This window comes from Phyllobates terribilis, unplaced genomic scaffold (genome assembly GCF_046119375.1).
Source record: "Phyllobates terribilis strain yellow unplaced genomic scaffold, ASM4611937v1 Scaffold_1__5_contigs__length_1240528914, whole genome shotgun sequence".
NCBI classification, from domain to species: Eukaryota; Metazoa; Chordata; class Amphibia; order Anura; family Dendrobatidae; genus Phyllobates; species Phyllobates terribilis.
This window is the reverse complement of record NW_027362761.1, coordinates 626,385,383-626,403,263: the sequence shown is the minus strand read 5'-3', so window position 1 is coordinate 626,403,263 and position 17,881 is coordinate 626,385,383.

Genomic DNA, 17,881 nt, shown 5'->3' with positions numbered 1-17,881 from the left:
TAGAGTGTAAGCTCTTATGGTCAGTGCGGTCTTCTCTCTCTCCTGTAGAGTGTAAGCTCTTATGGTCAGAGGGGTTCTCTCTCCTGTAGAGTGTAAGCACTTATGGTCTCTCCTATAGAGTGTAAGCTCTTGAGCTTGATGCATTGATGATTCTTCTCTCTATTTCTTGCAGTCTGCGGTCGTTTTTCCTGGATGCAGACCTCGGTGTTTGCAGCATTACTTTTGATCAGTGTAACACTCGGGATTTGTGTAATATTTCTGCGAATACGAGGTGAGGACGTTGCGATGACTTATTTGCTGTTGACATGTGGGTTATTTACACCGCAGCGCTGAACACAATGAGTAGGAGGAAGCTTTGTTACACAAGGGCCGGTGCCCCTGCATGGTGTCCCCTTCCCCCTCCGTGCAGGGACATCGGACAAATTCACCGCACTGGCCCTCAGGCGTGGTACCCGGCAAACTCCCTGTCTTCTGCTGTGCATGGCGCACTGTGTCACGGCGGTGCACCGCTGCTCTTAAATGGGCAGCGCACGCACATGGTAAATGCCTCCAGCTAACAGCTGGGAGGCATTTAGTTAAAATTTTCACCTGTAAGATGTCTCTTAGCCAATAGCTGGGAGGCATCTGTCATGATACATAGTTTGCCCTGTCCTGCATTTCTGTATAACTTTGTTCCTCCATCATCATTTAACTTAGGCTCATGTCAACACAGCTAGAGGACTCCCCATTGTTCTCCTAAGCCGGGGGAGAACTCACAATACACATTCATATAGACATATCGGAGCCATGCAATGGACAAAACCATTGACTAGGAGGTAGGAACCTCTCCTCCCCTACCCTTGGGCTGTTCCCAGTAGCCCAAGACAAGGAACTTATGTGTGACTAGTGTTGTGTTGAGAGATCTCTGGTGAGAAAGGGTGAGGGCTCTTAGCTGCGGCAAGACCTCACGTCTGTCTGTGATTTTGGACTTATTATAGACATCAGGAATAACATGGATATTTGATTTGGTATGCTGCCTGCCTCAATAAATCCCGTTGGATTGTTCTTAGTCCGGTGGTCTCTTTTTGCTCTGCCGCATACCCCGTCACAAACTGGTTGGCAGCGGTGGCATCAGAGCAGAACGAATGGAGGACAACGGCCCATCAACTTCTGGAACCAGAGCCTCAGAGTACAAGAACTGGACTGTGGTGAGCTTACAAACAAAGGCCCGTGAACTGGGGGTGAGCTACGAGGGACTCTCCAAGGAGCAGCTAACTGAGGCTTTGGAAGGAGTTCGACTGCAAGAGGACACTGAGGAAGCACCTCCACGGCAAATGGAGGAAAGGCGGCAGGCAGAGGTAAATACCCAAAAATGTCAGTGGGCTGTGTGGTACGAGGAGGAGATGGCAATGATGGGAGAGGAGGTCTCCATAGACTATAAGATGGAGGTCATGCGAGGAGCTAAGGAGATGGCATTGCTGGAGAGGCAGATAGCTTTGGAAGCAGCTAGAAGCGCCAGACAGACTGTAACCCCAGCACCCACCATGAGGGAACTCCCCAGAGTGTCCCGCAAAGATTTGAAGCCATTCCAGGAGGCTGCAGGTGACATTGAGGGCTTCTTCCTGGACTTTGAGCTTCAGTGTCGATTAATGGAAGTCCCAGAAAGAGAGCGAGTACGACATCTGGTGGGGCTCTTAGAGGGTGGAGCTGCCGCAGCCTATAGAGCTATGGACCCTCGGGGGGACTGTGAGTATGCAGACATTAAACGGACTATTCTGGAACACTACGCTGTGACCCCAGACACTTATAGGACCCAGTTTCGTACTTTGGCCTGTGATGGGGAGGTGTCCTTCAAGATGTATGCCCACAGACTCAAACAAATATGTCATCGCTGGCTGGAGGGAGAGGAGGCCTTAACTTGGGGGGCCTTCCTCCAGGTCATCTTGAAAGAGCAGTTTTACTTCAAGTGCCCCGCTGAGATCCGAGAATGGGTGCGTGAAAGGAGACCAGCCACGGTGGAGGAAGCTGCAGCTCTAGCGGATGAGGCTCTCACCATCAAGCCTCAATGGAAAAAACTACTACTCAGTGAGAAAAGAACTGTAGTGCCGGCGTCCCTGCCCTCTGCTAGGCAGGGACGCTGTTCCCCTCACCTCTCTGCTCCTAGCCCGGCGTCCTCCTCCCGCTCTGCTGGCAGCGCGCGCTCCTTCCCGGCCACTGTGCTTAGGGCGCGTGCGCACGCGCTCCCTCCCTCTTAAAGGGGCCGCGCGCGCCGTCCTAAGGAGTCCCCGGCCAATGGCCGGAGGACTTCACCATATATAAGGCACCTCCTCCAAAATGGAGGTGCCCGAGCAATGTTGTTGCACTGTTCACTACTCTGCTTCAGCCCTCAGGTCCCGTTGCCAGTTACCTGCCAGATTCCTGCCAGTTTGCTGTCTGATTCCTGCCTGATATTCTACTTACCTGCCTGCTAGCCTGAGGTCCGACGGTCTGCCTACCGACTCCTGTCAGTCTGTCTAAGGACCAGCTTGCCCGCTCACCTGGGAGCGCTCCTCTGCTACCTGCCTGCTAGCCTGAGGTCCGACGGTCTGCCCTCCAACTCCTGTCAGTCTGTCTATGGACCAGCTTGGCCGCTCACCTGGGAGCGCACATCAGCTACCTGCCTGCTAGCCTACCTGGAGGCTCCGCCGTCACGTGCTGTGACCACCTGCCATTCCAGAGACTCCTGCCCGCTCACCTGGGAGTGCACACCTGTTACCTGCCTGCTAGCCTACCTGGAGGCTCCGCCGTCACGTGCTGTGACCACCTACCATTCCAGAGACTCTCGCTTGCTCACCTGGGAGCACACATCAACCATCTGCCTGCTAGCCTACCTGGAGGCTCTGCCATCACAGGTCGTACCTACCCTTTACCCAGAGACTGCCCCGGTCACTTGCCGTGACCTCCTGCCCGTTCATCCAGAGACTGTCCCGGTCACTTGCCGTGACCTCCTGCCCGTTCATCCAGAGACTGCCCCGGTCACTTGCCGTGACCTCCAGCCCGTTCACTCAGAGACTGTCCCTGGTCGCCACCCGCTCCCTTACAAAGACCGCCCCCTTGTATAGTAGCTCAGAGGTTCCGCCTCCCAGACCCGTTACAAGAACTACCAGCCCCCCGACGATGGCGGCCCCTGGTCCTTCGGCCTCCCATATTCACCATCCCAATAGACCATCAACTCATGGTGACCTTCGTGTGACTGGGCCTCGCATTACTCCTGCTCCACCTTCGGGACTACGACGTGGGGGAAGAGTCCCAGAGCGCAGATGTTATAGATGTGGGCAGCCTGGGCATCTGCAATTTCAATGTCCAGGTGTTCGGATACAGGACGGCTACAGACCGCCTTTGCCGGTTCGTTATCTACAGACACTCTCACCCGGAGAAGAGCTGGATTCAGTCCCTGATGACTTGCCAAGTGACTCCGATACCCTGGGTCCCATACCAGGAGTCTATGGGGTGCGAGCCCCAGCCACCTGTTCTTCTGACCTTCAGCACCAACATCTACAGGAGGTCATGCTGGATGGCCAAAAAGTTGTTGGCTTCCGTGACACTGGGGCTTTTCTCACCATAGCCGATCCCCGAGTACTTCAGCCAGAAGCAATTCAAAAGGGACCAGGAATTGCCATTGTATTGGCTGGAGGCACCCAGAGATATATTCCAAGAGCGAGGGTGACCCTGGATTATGGCTTTGGGGCCAAACAATGCGTGGTCAGTGTGATGAGCTGCCTCCCTGCAGACGTTCTTTTAGGAAATGATGTGGGACATCTGCATTGTCACTTTGTCGGTGCGGTAACCAGAAGTCAAGCCAAGAGAGCAGCAAATGGAGACGCCTACAACTCCTCCATGGAAATGAGGCCACCAGAACCGCCGACACAGCCGGTGAGTGATTCTTCTTGTGCGGACAATGTGAGTGATACCTGGGATAGAGTTCAGTTTCGACAAGAGGTCGATACTGACCCCACCCTAGCTAGTTTTAGATCACGAGCTGAGATAGGGCAGTTAGGGGAGAACGGGGAAAGAATTATCCGAGAAAATGGACTTTTGTATAGGGTTACCAATGCTGCCTCCCCAGATAAGCCCTGGACTTGTAACAAACAGATGATTGTTCCTCAGAAATACAGAATTCCCCTATTACACCTTGCTCATGATATTCCTACTGCTGGCCATCAAGGCAAAACCCGCACCGAGAGACGATTGACTCAAACCTTCTATTGGCCAGGGATTTCTCAGGCAGTGGCGAATTTCTGCCGAACTTGCGATATATGTCAGCGTAGAGGGCGACCCGGAGATCACCCAAAGGCACCTCTGCAACCACTCCCTATCATAGAAGAACCATTTCAAAGAGTAGCTGTCGATATCGTTGGGCCTCTGGCTAAACCAAGTAGATCAGGAAAGCAGTACATTCTCACTGTTGTGGACTATGCCACCCGATATCCGGAAGCTGTGGCCTTGTCAAGTATTTCTGCAGCCAAGGTGGCCGAGGCCCTGGTTACCATTTTCACCAGAGTAAGATTTCCCAGTGAGATCTTGTCGGACCAAGGCTCCCAGTTCATGTCAGAGCTAGTCCAGTGTCTGTGGCGCACCTGTGGAGTACGAGCGATTCGAACGACACCATATCATCCACAAACAAATGGACTTTGTGAACGATTTAACGGCATTCTGAAGAATATGCTGAGGGCCTTCAATGACAGAGATTCAGACTGGGAGAAGTACCTACCCCATCTCTTGTTTGCCTATCGGGAAGTTCCTCAGGAGTCCACCGGGTTTTCCCCCTTTGAACTCCTCTATGGGAGAAAGGTCCGAGGACCCTTAACTCTGCTCAACTGGGCGGGGCAAGTTGAAGATACAGGAGCCCCTGTTGTCCCTTATGTCCTAAAGCTGCGAGAAACCCTGGCTCAACTTGCTAGTTTCGCCCAGAGTCATGTGTGTATGGCTCAAACCCGACAGAAGACCTGGTATGACCGTAAGGCACGCTATCGGGAGTTTGTAGAAGGACAACAGGTCTTAATGATTATTTCCCATCCACAAAATAAACTGCAGACCACGTGGGAGGGTCCCTTCCGGGTTCTCCAGAAACTAAATGATACCAATTACCTTCTTGCTTTAGATGATCAGGGACTAAGGCAAAAGACTGTTCATGTGAATATGATTAAGGAATACCACGACCTGAACCTTCCAATGATAGCAAGCTGTCGGCTAGCTTCAGAAGACGGTCCCGAGGAAGAGGACTCCCTACCTGATCTCGTGGAAGCCACGAGAGCCCCTTCCACTGTGGAACAGGTTCCTCTGGGAGATCACCTGGACCACTTACAGAAAGACCAGATGCTGGGAGTGCTTCAACAGAGACGGGCTGCTTTCTCATCTCAACCAGGTCGAACCACCATCACCCTACATCATGTGGACACTCAGGGTATCCGTCCCATACAACAGGCTCCGTACCGGGTACCTGAATCAGTTCGAAACACCATGCAGCACGAACTAGAGGAAATGTTACAGCTTGGGGTAATCCAGGCCTCTCATAGCCCTTGGGCCTCTCCTGTGGTGTTAGTACCCAAGAAGGATGGGAGTACTCGATTTTTTGTGGACTACAGACGACTTAATGACCATACTGTCAGTGATCCTTACCCAATGCCCCGTATTGACGAACTTCTAGACCGACTGGCTGGGTCCCGATATGTCACTACCTTAGATCTCAGTAAGGGATACTGGCAAATTCCTCTGACGGAGCAAGGGAGAGAACGGTCCGCTTTTATAACCCCCTTTGGTCTGTATGAATTTCTAAGCATGCCTTTTGGAATGAAAAATGCCCCGGCAACCTTCCAGAGAATGGTAGATCAGATCCTCCGGGGATGTGGGGACTTTGCTTGTGCCTACTTAGATGATATCGCCATCTTCAGCCAGACGTGGGAGGAACATCTGAATCAAGTAGCAGTTGTTCTTGACCGGATTCTTGCAGCCAGTCTAACCATTCGACCCGATAAATGCCAATTGGGGATGGGTGAAGTCCAGTACCTAGGGCATAGAGTAGGGGGAGGGAAGCTCCGTCCAGAACCTGCAAAAATCCAGGCTATTAGAGACTGGCCTGTACCCCAAACTAAGAAACAAGTTATGGCTTTTTTGGGCACTGCCAGCTATTACCGAAAATTTGTTTCTCATTTTAGCACTGTGGCCAAGCCTCTTACAGACCTGACCAAGAAAACGATGCCCAGGCAGGTAATCTGAACTCCAGCTTGTGAGGAGGCTTTTAACCGGCTGAAGGACGCCCTGGTATGTGACCCTGTTCTGGCTGCTCCAGACTACAAGAGGCGATCCATTGTGCAGACGGACGCCTCTGCTTATGGATTGGGAGCTGTACTCAGCCAGGTGAATGCAGTGGAGGACGAGCACACCATCGCCTACCTCAGCAGGAAACTGCTGGAACGAGAAGTGGCCTATGCAACTGTGGAAAAAGAATGTCTGGCTATAGTGTGGGCCCTCCGGAAACTAAAGCCTTATCTGTATGGACGAGAATTGTCTGTGGTTATTGATCACAATCCCCTCACCTGGCTGAACAGAGCTTCTGGGGACAATGGACGCCTACTACGATGGAGCCTTGCTCTGCAGCCCTATAACTTTACCATACAGTATAGAAGAGGCAGCCAACACCAAAATGCAGATGGACTGTCCAGGCAGGAGGAGCCCTGAGTCCGGTCAGCCCTGCCTGTGTGTACTTAACAAGCGACCTGTAGAGGTCCCTCGTACGTACACAAAATTGGAGGGGAAGGAATTGTCATGATACATAGTTTGCCCTGTCCTACATTTCTGTATAACTTTGTTCCTCCATCATCATTTAACTTAGGCTCATGTCAACACAGCTAGAGGACTCCCCATTGTTCTCCTAAGCCGGGGGAGAACTCACAATACACATTCATATAGACATATCGGAGCCATGCAATGGACAAAACCATTGACTAGGAGGTAGGAACCTCTCCTCCCCTACCCTTGGGCTGTTCCCAGTAGCCCAAGACAAGGAACTTATGTGTGACTAGTGTTGTGTTGGGAGATCTCTGGAGAGAAAGGGTGAGGGCTCTTAGCTGCGGCAAGACCTCACGTCTGTCTGTGATTTTGGACTTATTATGGACATCAGGAATAACATGGATATTTGATATGGTATGCTGCCTGCCTCAATAAATCCCGTTGGATTGTTCTTAGTCCGGTGGTCTCTTTTTGCTCTGCCGCATACCCCATCACAACATCTTGTATTAATGGCACCCTCCCCAATATGGAGGTGTCTGAGTAACCGTTATAGTTTAGTGTTAGGTGGTTTGGTATGTGCAACTTTATGGTGCCAGATCCCCTGTCCCTAGTCTGTTAGTACTTTTCAATACCCTGTGTTCCCATAGTCTATTATATAGATTCCCTATCCTGTACTGCCCTCTAGTTATGTCTATGATATACGTTACCCTGACACAGCATCGGTGGTACCTGAACTATTTCTCAAGTGACCGTCATCTGCACAGTCTGAACCTGTCCCAGTGGCCGACCTGTCTGCACAGTGTGAACCTGTCCCAGTGGCCGTCCTGTCTGCACAGTGTGAACCTGTCCCGGTGGTCGTCCTGTCTGCACAGTGTGAACCTGTCCCAGTGGTCGTCCTGTCTGCACAGTGTGAACCTGTCCCAGTGGACGTCCTGACTGCACAGTGTGAACCTGTCCCGGTAGACGTCCTGTCTGCACAGTGTGAACCTGTCCTGGTGGACGTCCTGTCTGCACAGTGTGAACCAGTCCCGGTGGACGTCCTGTCTGCACATTGTGAACCTGTCCCAGTGGCCGTCCTGTCTGCACAGTGTGAACCTGTCCTGGAGGACGTCCTGTCTGCAGAGTGTGAACCTGTCCCAGTGGCCGTCTTGTCTGTACAGTGTGAACCTGTCCCAGTGGCCGTCCTGTCTGAACCTGTCCCAGTGGCCATCCTGTCTGCAGTGTGAACCTGTCCCAGTTGCCGTCCTGTCTGCACAGTGAGAACCTGTCCCGGTGGTCGTCCTGTCTGCACAGTGTGAACCTGTCCCGGTGGTCGTCCTGTCTGCACAGTGTGAACCTGTCCCAGTGGTCGTCCTGTCTGCACAGTGTGAACCTGTCCAAGTGGTCGTCCTGTCTGCACAGTGTGAACCTGTCCAATTGGTCGTCCTGTCTGCACAGTGTGAACCTGTCCCGGTGGTCATCCTGTCTGCACAGTGTGAACCTGTCCCATGGTCGTCCTGTCTGCACAGTGTGAACCTGTCCCAGTGGTCGTCCTGTCTGCACAGTGTGAACCTGTCCAAGTGGTCGTCCTGTCTGCACAGTGTGAACCTGTCCAATTGGTCGTCCTGTCTGTGACGCGCCCCCTGGGCCATGTTCAGGGAATACCCGGAGCCGGATCTGTTGGGGTTAGTAGTCCTTGTGGCGACGATCCGGTCCGTGCCCAGGGTGTCAAACCAAGTGGCAGAATTTAGTATAAGATGTTATAGTGTTCGACTACGCCACCCGTTGAATGCGGTTATGAAACCGCCGCTGCAGGGCAGACCGCTGAGGCTGGTGGTATGGTTGTGCAGCGCAGTTGGAACAACCCCCAACGGGAGAGGTATAGCCCCAGGGCAGCAGGTGAAGCGGGGGATGATGATAGTGGTGTTGTGGTAGTCCCCGCACTAATGGTGCTGGTGCGACAAGGAACCCCAGAGACGTGTGTTGCAGTTTCCAAATCTTTACTCACGATTTTGGTTCAGATCACCCCGGCCGAGAGTGACCACCCGAGCCGTGCTGCGCCCACCAGGTGCGGGACTCGGCCAACTCCCAGGCAATTCCAGAGCGTGGTCCAGAGCTCCCTTCTCTTCCTCTCTACTGGCCGTCCCCACCAGGGACCCACCTCTGTCCGGCTTCCTCGGGCCTTCTGGCGGCGAAACCTCTCCCGATTTCCCTGACCCTCTATGGCGTGCCTTCCTGGTGGATATGGTGAGGGGTCGCGCCAAGACTTGACCACGACCTCCGGTTCCTGGCTAAGGATAATTGGCCTCCACCAGTTTGGGATCCGGTACCCTGCTCTGCCAACCCTTCACCCGTTATCTCGTGGGATCTTAGGGTTCCCTCTTTACTTGCGTCTCTGGGCCTTTCTTTGTGTTCCTTGCCTCCTTTCTCCTCTGTTGTCTCAGGCCTCCACTCCAGGCTTGCCTCTGGAGCTGGGCCCAGACTGAGCCACAGCTCCCTGTCAGCCCTCTCTGGCTGAGCTCCTCTCTTAACTGAACCCTGATCTAAGATGGTGCCCACCTTATATACCTCCCTCTATGTGTGAGCCCAGGTGACTAGCAACCAATGGGCTCCTACCTATGCCCAGAAACCCACCCCTATCTGCTCCTACACCACTGGGTTTTCCTCCCCCTCCCCACTCCAGCCAGGAACAGAAGCTGTCGTGCCTGCACTCTGTCTAGTGGGAGCACCGTTGGTCTGTTCCTCGGAAATTGGGTGTGTGTGGTGCATGCAGCCTACTGAGCCCCGGTCCACACTCCATCCTTACCCGGGAGTGGAATATCACACCTCTGGTTCGAGGTGCAATACCCCTGTAGCAGCCGAGTCCTCGGGGTGCTACATTCCCCCCTGGTAAATCACAGCACGTCCTCGGGCTGGAAAAGAGCAAAGACAATAGTAAACATACAAAAATTTTAAAGTGTACACTTGCATATAAGATATATCAACTTTTCAATCATCCCTTTATGGGAGGTCCTTTTCTCTTTAACGTTACTGGTCAAAACTACCGGAACTCTTTTAGCATATAACACATTATAAAACATCACAGGTAACTTTTACATTATTATCCTAGCAGGATATAAACTTTCAATATAAAACCTTTTCAAGTAAAACATTCTCATATAAAACGTTCTTCACAAACACATTCTTGATCTCTAGCCACGGTGCAACTTGTGACCAGGTAAAGTGCAACAGTCACTAATTCCGAGGTAGAAAAGCAGTTCCTATAAAACCAGTAAGGGGCGCTTAAGGAAGCGCAACTATGTACAAGGGGTATGGCCGCTCACAGTCCTCGGCCTAATAAAACAAAGGGTGGCTGTTCACAGTCCTCAGCCTGGTTAGGGATTAGGGGCAAACCAGTCAACAGTTTCAAAACAGTCCCAACGGGGACCACAGTTCAATTAGCAGCAGCTCGGGTACCCTAACGGGTAACTATATACAGTCCTTCGTTCACGCTACTTCCCTTCAGTAGCTATGTCCTCTCTGTGCTCCCTCCTGAGGGTAGTCTTCAGACCCGTCCGGGTCCTCTTGGCTTTCCTCGTACTGCAGCTCCTCCTCAGTTAGCCGGTGTACGTGAAGGGCGTACGGTCCCTTGGCACACTCATGCCGGGTGAAGGTGACCACGTCACCCGGGTAGAGATCACGTCCACGGTGTCCCTCAGGTAGGTGGCTCTCGACATCCCTGCGGGTAACAAAGACGTCGCCGGGAGCTCGGTGGTCCCGGATAAAGCCGCAGCCATGCTCTAGCTGGAACTTTATTACGGTCCCGTTGGCTCGGGGACCGTGGGCCGTACGGGGGTTTTGTCGGGCCCTGCGCTTCTGTTCCGCGCTTCGGGCCTGCAGCTTTACCTCGCGGATCCGCCTCTCTCGCCGTTCTCTTCCAAAGACCTCCAGCTGTTGACGGCAGCACTCCTCACGCCGGGCTGCGTCCGCCCGGGTCTCCTGGGTGAACCCCATGAGGTTCTCACCGGTCGGATCCCATTCAAATTGGGCGTCCTCTAACGGGAGCGGAGCAATTTTGGCGGGCGCCAGAGCAGGGATCAGAGGCTCACACAGGGGCCGTTCCCTCCGGAGTCGGGGGTTGACGTACTCCGGTGGCCACACGAAGGGCAGTCCGTCCGGGCTGGTATGTTGCGCGAAGAGATCTGCGCCCAGGGGTGGCACTGTGGAGGTAGAGGGCGCTGTAAGGGCAGCGGCGCCCGGGTTCACCAGGCCTTGCGACCAGGCCGGTGGCACTTCCTGTTTTGCCGCGCTCAGGGTCGAGGGGCGTGGCGCGAAAGGGGGCGTGACCGCGGCTCCCGCCGCTTGAGGCCTAGTTGGGAGCAGTGGCGGTGCGGCAACGGGCGGGGTGAGTAGGACTTCGGGCTCTGCGACGGGGAGCTGGGGCAGGCTTACGGCTACTGGGCTCGGGGTAATGACGTCCCCATTACCTGCTTCCATCCTTGCGGCTCCCTCCGCGGCGTCGTCTCCGGCCTTCGTCCCTCCTGCACCATCCTCAGGGGCAGACATGCTCCACGTTGCGGGTGGCGCCCCCTGCTGGCGTGTTCCAGCCTGCCGGACCATCTCCCTTCTCCATTCGGCCAGCGCTTCCTGCTGCGCTCGGGCCATCTTCCGGGCTAAGTCCTCCAGCGCAGCCTGTGCACGCTCCCGATCTCTGGGGAGCTGTGCCAGGATCTCCACCAGGCTGTCTGGGGTGGCGGCCTGCAGCAGGCTCCGGACCACGGTGTCGGCACTGCTCGATGCTTCCTCCATCTCCAGGTGCGGTCTGTCCAGATTGATCCAGGCCACGCCCAGCCCCTCAGTTTTGTTCCCTATCCGCCCCCATTGGGAGTGGCCCCGGGGCAACTTAGCGACAGTTAGTTTCAGGGGCAGCCCCCCCACTCTGATGGACATCTCCATTGTTGCAGTCTCGGCTGGTGGGGGCGGTCTCCTCCTTTGGTGCCACTCTGGGACCATGCCCACGATGGGAGGTGGCCTCTTGCCACCCTCTGGCACGCCCACAATGGCGTCCGCTCTGCCAAGGCGGGGAACCGTCCAAGATGGCGGGAATCGTCCCCTGATGGCGGGAAACTCCGCGGATGGCGGGCAAAAGCTGCAGATGGCGGGCATACGGCGGGAAACGACTCGAGATGGCGTCCGATGGCGGGAATCCTCTGGAATTGGAGGGAGACTTCTTTTTGAGGTACATGTGAACTTTTCTTCAGGCACGCAGTACCCGGTGGTTGCGGGCACGAGATCCTGCCGACTACGCCAAAGTTGACGTGCCCCCTGGGCCATGTTCAGGGAATACCCGGAGCTGGATCTGTTGGGGTTAGTAGTCCTTGTGGCGACGATCCGGTCCGTGCCCAGGGTGTCAAACCAAGTGGCAGAATTTAGTATAAGATGTTATAGTGTTCGACTACGCCACCCGTTGAATGCGGTTATGAAACCGCCGCTGCAGGGCAGACCGCTGAGGCTGGTGGTATGGTTGTGCAGCGCAGTTGGAACAACCCCCAACGGGAGAGGTATAGCCCCAGGGCAGCAGGTGAAGCGGGGGATGATGATAGTGGTGTTGTGGTAGTCCCCGCACTAATGGTGCTGGTGCGACAAGGAACCCCAGAGACGTGTGTTGCAGTTTCCAAATCTTTACTCACGATTTTGGTTCAGATCACCCCGGCCGAGAGTGACCACCCGAGCCGTGCTGCGCCCACCAGGTGCGGGACTCGGCCAACTCCCAGGCAATTCCAGAGCGTGGTCCAGAGCTCCCTTCTCTTCCTCTCTACTGGCCGTCCCCACCAGGGACCCACCTCTGTCCGGCTTCCTCGGGCCTTCTGGCGGCGAAACCTCTCCCGATTTCCCTGACCCTCTATGGCGTGCCTTCCTGGTGGATATGGTGAGGGGTCGCGCCAAGACTTGACCACGACCTCCGGTTCCTGGCTAAGGATAATTGGCCTCCACCAGTTTGGGATCCGGTACCCTGCTCTGCCAACCCTTCACCCGTTATCTCGTGGGATCTTAGGGTTCCCTCTTTACTTGCGTCTCTGGGCCTTTCTTTGTGTTCCTTGCCTCCTTTCTCCTCTGTTGTCTCAGGCCTCCACTCCAGGCTTGCCTCTGGAGCTGGGCCCAGACTGAGCCACAGCTCCCTGTCAGCCCTCTCTGGCTGAGCTCCTCTCTTAACTGAACCCTGATCTAAGATGGTGCCCACCTTATATACCTCCCTCTATGTGTGAGCACAGGTGACTAGCAACCAATGGGCTCCTACCTATGCCCAGAAACCCACCCCTATCTGCTCCTACACCACTGGGTTTTCCTCCCCCTCCCCACTCCAGCCAGGAACAGAAGCTGTCGTGCCTGCACTCTGTCTAGTGGGAGCACCGTTGGTCTGTTCCTCGGAAATGGGGTGTGTGTGGTGCATGCAGCCTACTGAGCCCCGGTCCACACTCCATCCTTACCCGGGAGTGGAATATCACACCTCTGGTTCGAGGTGCAATACCCCTGTAGCAGCCGAGTTTTAGGGGTGCTACATCTGCACAGTGTGAATCTGTCCCGGTGGTCGTCCTGTCTGCACAGTGTGAACCTGTCCAAGTGGTCGTCCTGTCTGCACAGTGTGAACCTGTCCAAGTGGTCATCCTGTCTGCACAGTGTGAACCTGTCCAAGTGGTCGTCCTGTCTGCACAGTGTGAACCTGTCCAAGTGGTCGTCCTGTCTGCACAGTGTGAACGTGTCCCGGTGGTCGTCTTGTCTGCACAATCTGAACCTGTGCCAGTGGCTGTCCTGTCTACACAATGTGAACCTGTCCGAGGGGCCGTCCTGTCTGCACAGTGTGAAACTGATTCAGTGGCCGTCCTGTCTGCACAGTGTGAACCTGTCCAGGTGGTCGTCCTGTCTGCACAGTGTGAACCTGTCCCGGTGGACGTCCTGTCTGCACAGTGTGAACATGTCCCAGTAGCTGTCCTGTCTGTACAGTGTGAACCTGTCCCAGTGGACGTCCTGTCTGCACAGTGTGAACCTGTCCCGGTGGTCGTCCCGTCTGCACAGTGTGAACCTGTCCCGGTGGTCGTCCTGTCTGCACAGTGTGAACCTGTCCCGGTGGCCGTCCTGTCTGCACAGTGTGAACCTGTCCCAGTGGATGTCCCATCTGCACAGTGTGAACCTGTCCCGGTGGTCGTCCCTTCTGTACAGTGTGAACCTGTCCCGGTGGTCGTCCTGGCTGCACAGTGTGAACCTGTCCCAGTGGTCGTCCTGTCTGTACAGTGTGAACCTGTCCCGGTGGCCGTCCTTTCTGTATAGTGTGAACCTGTCCTGGTGGATGTCCTGTCTGCACAGTGTGAACCTGTCCCAGTGGCCATCATGTCTGCACAGTGTGAACCTGTCCCAGTGGCCGTCCTGTCTGCACAGTGTGAACCTGTCCCAGTGGCCGTCCTGTCTGCACAGTCTGAACCTGTCCCAGTGGCCGTCCTGTCTGCACAGTCTGAATCTGTCCCAGTGGTCATCCTGTCTGCACAGTGTGAACCTGTCCCAGTGTCCGTCCTGTCTGTACAGTGTGAACCTGTCCCAGTGGCCGTCCTGTCTGAACCTGTCCAAGTGGCCGTCCTGTCTGCAGTGTGAACCTGTCCCAGTGGCCGTCCTGTCTGCACAGTGAGAACCTGTCCCGGTGGTCGTCCTGTCTGCACAGTGTGAACCTGTCCCGGTGGTCGTCCTGCCTGCACAGTGTGAACCCTTTCCCGGTGGCCGTCTTGTCTGCACAATCTGAACCTGTCCCAGTGGCTGTTCTGTCTGCACAATGTGAACCTGTCCCAGTGGCCGTCCTGTCTGCACAGTGTGAAACTGATTCAGTGGCCGTCCTGTCTGCACAGTGTGAACCTGTCCAGGTGGTCGTCCTGTCTGCACAGTGTGAACCTGTCCCGGTGGACGTCCTGTCTGCACATTGTGAACCTGTCCCGGTGGACGTCCTGTCTGCACAGTGTGAACCTGTCCCAGTGGACGTCCTGTCTGCACAGTGTGAACCTGTCCCGGTGGCCGTCTTGTCTGTACTGCGTGAACCTGTCCCAGTGGACGTCCTGTCTGCACAGTGTGAACCTGTCCCGGTGGTCGTCCTGTCTGTACAGTGTGAAACTGTCCCGGTGGTCGTCCTGGCTGCACAGTGTAAACCTGTCCCGGTGGCCGTCTTGTATACATAATCTGAACCTGTCCCAGTGGCCGTCCTGTCTGCACAATGTGAACCTGTCCCAGTTGCCGTCCTGTCTGCACAGTGTGAACCTGTCCCGGTGGACGTCCTGTCGGCACAGTGTGAACCTGTCCCAGTGGCCGTCCTGTCTGTACAGTGTGAACCTGTCCCAGTGGACGTCCTGTCTGCACAGTGTGAACCTGTCCCAGTGGTCGTCGTGTCTGCACAGTGTGAACCTGTCCCGGTGGTCGTCCTGTCTGCACAGTGTGAACCTGTCCCGGTGGCCGTACTGTCTGCACAGTGTGAACCTGTCCCGGTGGATGTCCCGTCTGCACAGTGTGAACCTGTCCCGGTGGTCATCCCTTCTGTACAGTGTGAACCTGTCCCGGTGGTCGTCCTGGCTGCAAAGTGTGAACCTGTCCCAGTGGTCGTCCTGTCTGTACAGTGTGAACCTGTCCCGGTGGCCGTCCTGTCTGCACAGTGTGAACCTGTCCTGGTGGATGTCCTGTCTGCACAGTGTGAACCTCTCCCAGTGGCCATCATGTCTGCACAGTGTGAACCTGTCCCAGTGGCCGTCCTGTCTGCACAGTGTGAACCTGTCCCAGTGGCCGTCCTGTCTGCACAGTCTGAACCTGTCCCAGTGGCCGTCCTGTCTGCACAGTCTGAACCTGTCCCAGTGGCCGTCCTATCTGCACAGTGTGAAGCTGTCCCAGTGGCCGTCCTGTCTGCACAGTGTGAACCTGTCCCAGTGGCCGTCCTGTCTGCACAGTGTGAACCTGTCCCAGTGGCCGTCATGTCTGAACCTGTCCCAGTGGCCATCCTGTCTGCAGTGTGAACCTGTCCCAGTGGCCGTCCTGTCTGCACAGTGAGAACCTGTCCCGGTGGTCGTCCTGTCTGCACAGTGTGAACCTGTCCTGGTGGTCGTCCTGTCTGCACAGTGTGAACCTGTCCCGGTGGCCGTCTTGTCTGCACAATCTGAACCTGTCCCAGTGGCTGTTCTGTCTGCACAATGTGAACCTGTCCCAGTGGCCGTCCTGTCTGCACAGTGTGAAACTGATTCAGTGGCCGTCCTGTCTGCACAGTGTGAACCTGTCCAGGTGGTCGTCCTGTCTGCACAGTGTGAACCTGTCCCGGTGGACGTCCTGTCTGCACAGTGTGAACCTGTCCCGGTGGACGTCCTGTCTGCACAGTGTGAACCTGTCCCAGTGGCCGTCCTGTCTGCACAGTGTGAACCTGTCCCGGTGGCCGTCTTGTCTGTACAGTGTGAACCTGTCCCAGTGGACGTCCTGTCTGCACAGTGTGAACCTGTCCCGGTGGTCGTCCTGTCTGTACAGTGTGAACCTGTCCCGGTGGTCGCCCTGGCTGCACAGTGTGAACCTGTCCTGGTGGCCCTCTTGTCTACACAATCTGAACCGGTCCCAGTGGCCGTCCTGTCTGCACAATGTGAACCTGTCCCAGTTGCTGTCCTGTCTGCACAGTGTGAAACTGATTCAGTAGCCGTCCTGTCTGCACAGTGTGAACCTGTCCAGGTGGTCGTCCTGTCTGCACAGTGTGAACCTGTCCCGGTAGCCGTCCTGTCTGCACAGTGTGAACCTGTCCTGGTGGACGTCCCTTCTGCACAGTGTGTACCTGTCCCGGTGGTCATCCCATTTGTACAGTGTGAACCTGTCCCGGTGGTCGTCCTGGCTGCACAGTGTGAACCTGTCCCAGTGGTCGTCCTGTCTGTACAGTGTGAACCTGTCCCGCTGGCCGTACTGTCTGCACAGTGTGAACCTGTCCTGGTGGATGTCCTGTCTGCACAGTGTGAACCTGTCCCAGTGGCCATCATGTCTGCACAGTGTGAACCTGTCCCAGTGGCCGTCCTATCTGCACAGTGTAAACCTGTCCCGGTGGCCGTCTTGTCTACATAATCTGAACCTGTCCCAGTGGCCGTCCTGTCTGCACAATGTGAACCTGTCCCAGTTTCCGTCCTGTCTGCACAGTGTGAACCTGTCCCGGTGGACGTCCTGTCTGCACAGTGTGAACCTGTCCCAGTGGCCGTCCTGTCTGTACAGTGTGAACCTGTCCCAGTGGACGTCCTGTCTGCACAGTGTGAACCTGTCCCAGTGGTCGTCGTGTCTGCACAGTGTGAACCTGTCCCGGTGGTCGTCCTGTCTGCACAGTGTGAACCTGTCCCGGTGGCCGTGCTGTCTGCACAGTGTGAACCTGTCCCGGTGGTCGTCCCTTCTGTACAGTGTGAACCTGTCCCGGTGGTCGTCATGGCTGCACAGTGTGAACCTGTCCCAGTGGTCGTCCTGTCTGTACAGTGTGAACCTGTCCCGGTGGCCGTCCTGTCTGCACAGTGTGAACCTGTCCTGGTGGATGTCCTGTCTGCACAGTGTGAACCTCTCCCAGTGGCCATCATGTCTGCACAGTGTGAACCTGTCCCAGTGGCCGTCCTGTCTGCACAGTCTGAACCTGTCCCAGTGGCCGTCCTGTCTGCACAGTCTGAACCTGTCCCAGTGGCCGTCCTATCTGCACAGTGTGAAGCTGTCCCAGTGGCCGTCCTGTCTGCACAGTGTGAACCTGTCCCAGTGGCCGTCCTGTCTGCACAGTGTGAACCTGTCCCAGTGGCCGTCATGTCTGAACCTGTCCCAGTGGCCATCCTGTCTGCAGTGTGAACCTGTCCCAGTGGCCGTCCTGTCTGCACAGTGAGAACCTGTCCCGGTGGTCGTCCTGTCTGCACAGTGTGAACCTGTCCTGGTGGTCGTCCTGTCTGCACAGTGTGAACCTGTCCCGGTGGCCTTCTTGTCTGCACAATCTGAACCTGTCCCAGTGGCTGTTCTGTCTGCACAATGTGAACCTGTCCCAGTGGCCGTCCTGTCTGCACAGTGTGAAACTGATTCAGTGGCCGTCCTGTCTGCACAGTGTGAACCTGTCCAGGTGGTCGTCCTGTCTGCACAGTGTGAACCTGTCCCGGTGGACGTCTTGTCT